General features: G+C 42.1%; 2 non-coding genes across 2 annotated transcripts; both read left to right on the top strand.

Annotated features, from left to right (window-relative positions):
- Positions 1 to 516: 516 nt before the first annotated feature.
- Positions 517 to 719, top strand: LOC138998731 (small nucleolar RNA SNORA74). The gene has a single exon (XR_011469233.1). It is a non-coding gene; the product is annotated as a small nucleolar RNA SNORA74 (small nucleolar RNA).
- Positions 720 to 5929: 5210 nt separating this feature from the next.
- On the top strand, positions 5930 to 6039 carry LOC138998716 (U6 spliceosomal RNA). The gene has a single exon (XR_011469222.1). It is a non-coding gene; the product is annotated as a U6 spliceosomal RNA (small nuclear RNA).
- Positions 6040 to 6328: the final 289 nt, after the last annotated feature.

Genomic DNA, 6328 nt, shown 5'->3' with positions numbered 1-6328 from the left:
TGGCAGGTGGGGGTGGCATGTGGGGAGTGGGGCGTAGGGTTGGTGGGTGACCGGTGGGGGAGGGAGAAGAGGGCATAGGGAGGATAAATGATGATGGAAGGAGACTTGACTTGGAGGCAGTGAACACACAATACAATATACTGATGATGCATTATAGAATTGCACGCCTGACCTATGCAATTTTATTAATGAATGTCACCCAAATAAGGTTGATTAAAAATAAAGAAAAGGTGGGTCTTTTGAGGTTGCTTAGGTTATGAGGGTGGACCCCGCATGAATAGGATTAATACCCTTTTCAAAGATATCCTATGCTAAGCTTATCAGGAGATGACTTTATATGTTATATAAATGTCTAACCACTATTTTGTACACTTGAAACTAATATTGAATGTCATCCCTAATTGAAAAAAATAAATTAGTAAAACAATTTTTAATACAAATAAAAATGAAAATCAGAGTGATCTTTAAAAAATATAAATCAGATCATTTCACTCTGTGCCTAAAAGCCTTAAGCGCTCCAGCAGGGGTCAGCTCTCCAGACAGAATCATGCCTGTGAGGGTGTTACACCGCTGGGAGAGGAACGCCTTGTCTTCTTCCTCCAGTTGCTCCCTTCACTGCTCTGGTGACGCGTGGCACTGGTGCAAGGCAGTATTGTGCTTCCTTGAGAGTGAGCTAAGCAGCACTTTGGCTGCTCAGTTGTTGTGTGGGAGCAGACACAGGAAAAATAAATTTAAGCCTTAAAGGTTCTAACAGCATTTCAACCCACCAAACGGACCTCTATCCTCCCTTCCCTACACTCCAGCCAGCCTGGCTCATCCAGCCGTGAAGAAAGAAGGCAGGGAGAGTGCTGCTCAGGAAGCCCATGAGCGTGCATGTGGTCAGAAGTCTGGAGAGAGCTCCAGTTCTCTTAGGATAGAAATGGAGGGATGAATCTGCTGAAATCAGCCACCCATGAGGGGACTCTACTTTTCACTACTTGAGGAAGACATCACACCTGCATGATCCGCCATGCTCTTGCTCCCCTGTGGCATCCCAGGGGACCCATGAATCATCCACCACAGGAAGCAGTTCTCTGGCCTCTGAGAATGCACAGACCCTCTGCAAAGCCCTTCAGCTCACACGGCTGATCTCAGACTACAGATCCCAGACATCTTCATCCTGGGAAGGAGCCTCTTTTGACTTTTTCATTCCCCTCCTACAAACAATGCTAGGTCTGTGTCTTCTGTACACTGCTCAAAGATGTGTGAGGACCCAGTGGGTGGCAGCTGGACCTGGTATACAATGGGGAATTTGCTGAGTGGCCTCACACCCAACACTGACACTGAGCTTGAACCTGCATTAATCTGGTGAACACCACTCACCTCTACCTGGGGACTCCCTGAGAACCTACCTTATGTAACTTGAGTGCTTCCAGAGACTCTTTCATTAACTGAGACTCACAGGTACCCAGCAGATGGAGGCAGACAGAGAGGCAGAATGTGGTGTGCTCTGGGACTTTTGCTGACCTGTCCCCAGGCTCAATGCTAGTAAAAGCCAGCTTTGGTGCTCTGCTTGGACCTTCCGGTGCTCACTCAGCCTCAGCAGAGGCTGTCACAAATTGTGAATTGCTTTGTAGATCCAAATAGATTGCCCTGCGCCAGTCACATAAAGCATCTGACATTGTTCAGCACCAGAGTCCCTCCCAGGAAGCCCCAGGACCAACAAGCCCAGTGGCCAGCTTCAGAGCACATCAGAGCAGGATACAATTAGCCTTACAAGAGGCATATCCAAAGAGAGATCTAGGCAGGCACCATAACCTGCTGAGATGAATTGCGCTCCACCTGGTCAACACCTGTCAGCAGCTCATACACTACACTGTAGGCAGGGTAACTATGGTCCCAGCCAACTAGCCTGAGCATCGACTCAACACATGCATGAGCCAATAGCCATCATGAATCAACTACCACAGGAAGGTTCACATCACACACAGGGCACATCCCTGGAGCACTCAACTCAGGTGATCAAGAAGCCCTTGCCACTGGGTTCCACAGGACATCTACTACACAAAGCCACACTACCAAGACCTGGATTTTAATACAAAGAAACAAACACACAGAGGCAGCCAAAATGCAAAGAAATATGCCCCGAATTTAAGAACAGGAGACACACCCAGAAAAAATGCTAAACAAAGTGAAGGCAAGCAATATTCCAGATACAGCATGTTTAAAAAAAGTGGTTGTAAGGATGTTAATAGAAGTTCGGCAAAGAGTGGATGAAATCAGTGGGACTTGAAAACTGGCAGTAGGCATGACAAAGAACATTTAAGCCATATAAAAGATCCCGTCAGAAATAAAGAGTACAATCTCTGAAATGAAGAATACACTACAGAAAATAAATAGTTGAATGAAGCAGAGAATCAAATTAGTGATTTGGAAGACAAGGTCAGAGAAGACAAAAGCATCAAAAAGAAAACTTTAAAAATGAGGACTGTTTAAGAGACTTTTGGGACAATAGGAAACATGAACAACATCCACCTTATAGGAGTACAAGGAGAAAAGAGAGATTCAGGGACTACAGCCTATTAAAAGAAATAATGACAGAACACTTCCCTAACCTGGTGAAGGAAGAGACACACAAGTCCAGGAAGCCCAGAGTCCCAAAGAAGATGAACCCAAAAAGGCCCGCCACCAGGACACATCATAATTAAAAGGACAAAGATAAAAGACAGGACATTTTAAAAGCAACAAGATAAAGATGGTCAGTTACCTAAAAGGGAGGTCCCATAAGATTGTCGGCTTATTTCTCTACAGACACATACCATGCCAGTAGGGATTGGCACAAAATATTCAAAGTAATGAAAAGCCTAGGACTTTCAACCAAGACTACTCTACTCAGCAAGGCTATCATTTAAAATTGATGGAGAAATAAAGAGCTTCCCGACAAGAAACAGAAAAAGAGGTGTATTACCACCAAACCATTAGTATAAGAACTATCAAGAAGGAATCAAAGGGAATCAGAGTTAAAAGAACAAAACATATCTATGAATAATCACTTTAAATGTAAGTGGCTTAACTGCTGCAATTAAAAGACATGGCAGCTGAATCGATAAGCAGACAATAACCATATATATGCAGTCAACAAGAGACCTACCTCAGAATGAAAGATATACAGACAAAAAGCAAGGAGATGGCAAAAGATATTTCATGCAAATACAAATAGAAAAAAAAAGCTGGGGAGGTAATACCTATAGCAGACAAAATAGACTTTAAAACAAAGACTATAGCCCTAACTGGGTTTGGCTCAGTGGATAGAACGTCGGCCTGCAGACTGAAGGATCCCGGGTTCGATTCCCGTCAAGGGCATGTACCTTGGTTGCAGGCACATCCCCAGTAGGGGCTGTGCAGAAGGCAACTGATCTGATGTTTCTAACTCTCTGGCCTTCTCCCCTCCTCTCTGTGAGAAACCAATGGAAATGGTTTAAAAACAACAACAACAACAAAGGCTATATTGATCGATAAGGAAGGCTACCACATAATGATAAAGAGAGCAATCCAACAAGAGGATTTAACCCTTGCAAACATGTGTTTCCACAACATAAGAGCAAGTAAATGTGTAACCTAAATCCTGATGTACATAAATGGAGAGGTCAACAATAAGAGAGTCATAGTAGGGGATTTTCACACCCCCTTGGCATCAATGGCTGGATCTTCCACACAGAAAATGAAGAAGGAAAGAGTGGCCTTAAATAGCACACTAGATCAAATGGATTTAATTGGTATCTTCAGAGCATTTCACCCTGAAGCAATAGAATATACATTCTTTTTAAGTGGACGTTCCACATTATCCAGATAGACTACATGTTAGGGCACAAAAACAGTCTCAGTAAATTTAAGAAGATTGAAATCATATCAGGAAACTTTTCTGGTCATAACTGGATATAACTAGAAGTCAAATAGAAAAAAACTGATCTACCAGTGATCTATTACTGAATTGTACACACCTAAAACCACCCTGCCCCGATAAATTTATTAACAGAGAAATAAAATCAATGAAAAGCAAAATATATATAAATCGGGAGATACATGGTGGTGAGAATTGCTGTCAATATACTTCATGTATACTTAACTGTGGTTAAAACTCTAAATCTCATATTTATTTGACCACAATAAAAATTAGTAATTATAGGATTTAAAAGAAAGAAAAAACTGTAAAACACAGAAAGTCTTGGAGGCTAATTAACATGTTACTACACAATGAGTGGTTAACAATGAGATCAAGGAAATAGTGAAATAATACCTTAAAACACATGGAAATGAGAGCACAACAATCCTAACTCTATGGAGCACAGCATAAGCAATCCTAAGAGGGAAATTCATAACATTGCAGGCCTACCTCCAGAAACAAGAAAAATCTGAAATACATCATCTAACTTTACACTTAGAGAAACTAGTGCAAAAGAAAAACAAAGATACCACAAGTAAGAAGAATAAAGGAAATAATAAATATCAGAGTAGAAATAAACAAAACAGTAAAAAACAAGAGATCAATGAAGCACCAGCGATTGTGAGTCAGTGGTTAGAGCTATGGTCCATGCACCAAAGCATCATGGGAATAATTCCCAGTCAAGGGCACATACCTGGATTTCAGATTCACCCCAGACCTCTGTTGAGGGGGGTGTGTGTTAGACAACCATTTGATGTGTGTGTCTCACATTGATGTCTCTCTCTCTTTCTATTTCCCCTCCCTCAGCCCTTCCCTCCCTTACTCCCTCTTCTCTAAAAAAAAAAAAAAAAAAAAAAAATTCATTGGAAAATATATCCTTGGTGAGGATTAAAAGAAAAAATAACTTCTCAACCAACGCAGGTGATGGACTGGATAGTTTCACAGTGCATTTCATCAAACAGTCAGAGAAGAACTAGTACCTGTTCTCTTCAACCTCCTCCAAAACACTCAAGGCAAGGGAAGACTCCCAAGCTCATTTTATGAGTCCAGCATTATCCTAATTCCCAAATCAGAATAAGACTTTACAAAGAAAGAAAATGCTAGGCCAATATCCCTGATGAATGTAGATGCTAAAATCCTCAACAAAATATTGGCAAACTGGATCCAGTAATATATTCAACAGATGACACAACCATGATGAAGTGGGATTTATTCTAGGGATGCAACTTTGGTACAGTATCTGCTCATAAACAACATGATACAGCATAAACAAAATAAAGAATAAAAATCACATGGTTATAACAATAGATGCAGAAAGAGCAGTCAACAAAACACAGCACCTATTCATTGTAACAACTCTCAGCAAAGGGTGAATGGAATGAATACACGTCAACATAATAAATATCATGTAGAAAGAAAGAAAGAAAAAAGAAGGCAGGAAGAAAGAAAGAAAGAAAGAAAGAAAGAAAGAAAGAAAGAAAGAAAGGAAGGAAGGAAGGAAGGAAGGAAGGAAGGAAGGAAGAAAGAAAGAAAGAAAGAAAGAAAGAAAGAAAGAAAGAAAGAAAGAAAGAAGAAGAAAGAAGAAGAAAGAAGAAAGAAGTAAGAAAGGAAAAGAGAGAAAGAAGAAAGAAAATGAAAGAAAGGAAGGATGGAAGGAAGATGTTGAAGAAGATACAAATATGTCAAAGCATAAATGATGTTCTAAGATAGGAAGAATTAACAACATTGAAATGTCCAATGACGTACTTCAGAGAGCGACTACAAATATCAGAAATATTTATATGGATGTACAAAAAAAACCCCAACACATAAACAAATACAAACACACACACACACACACACACACACACACACACACACAACAAAAACAAATAAAAGAAAACCAAACCAATAGCCACAGTAATCATGAGAAAGAAGAACAAAGTTGGAGGAATCATGCTACCTGATATCAAACTATACTACAAGGCAATAGTAAGAAATATAGTACGGAACAGAATAAAAAGCCCAGTCTTCGACTCGGCAACAGCACATATACTAAAGTTGGAATGATACAGACGAGATTGGCATGGTCCCTGCGCAAGGGTGACACACAAATTCCTGAAGCCTTCCATATTTCCTGGGCTGGGGGCGGGACTAGGGCTGGGGGGGTGAGAGACAGGCTGGCTTGGCTGGGTGGGCGGGAGACGGGCAGGACTCGGGCTGGGGGGGGAGGGAGAAGGGCGGGACTGGGCTGGGGGGGAGGGGTACAGGCGGGACACCGGCTGGGGAGATGGGCGGGACCGGGCTGGGGGGGGAGGGAGAAGGGCGGGTACTGGGCTGGGGGGGAGGGAGATGGGCGCCACTTCGGGGTTGGGGCGCGGCAGTTCGGCGGGACTCGCGCTGCAGGGGACGGAGATGGGCGGGACT

Source organism: Myotis yumanensis, unplaced genomic scaffold, assembly GCF_028538775.1.
Source record: "Myotis yumanensis isolate MYYU_CA2020_CCGP unplaced genomic scaffold, mMyoYum1.0.hap1 SCAF_20, whole genome shotgun sequence".
Classification (NCBI taxonomy): Eukaryota; Metazoa; Chordata; class Mammalia; order Chiroptera; family Vespertilionidae; genus Myotis; species Myotis yumanensis.
The sequence above is the reverse complement of the archived record's forward strand: the minus strand, read 5'-3'. Positions and strand labels throughout refer to the sequence as shown.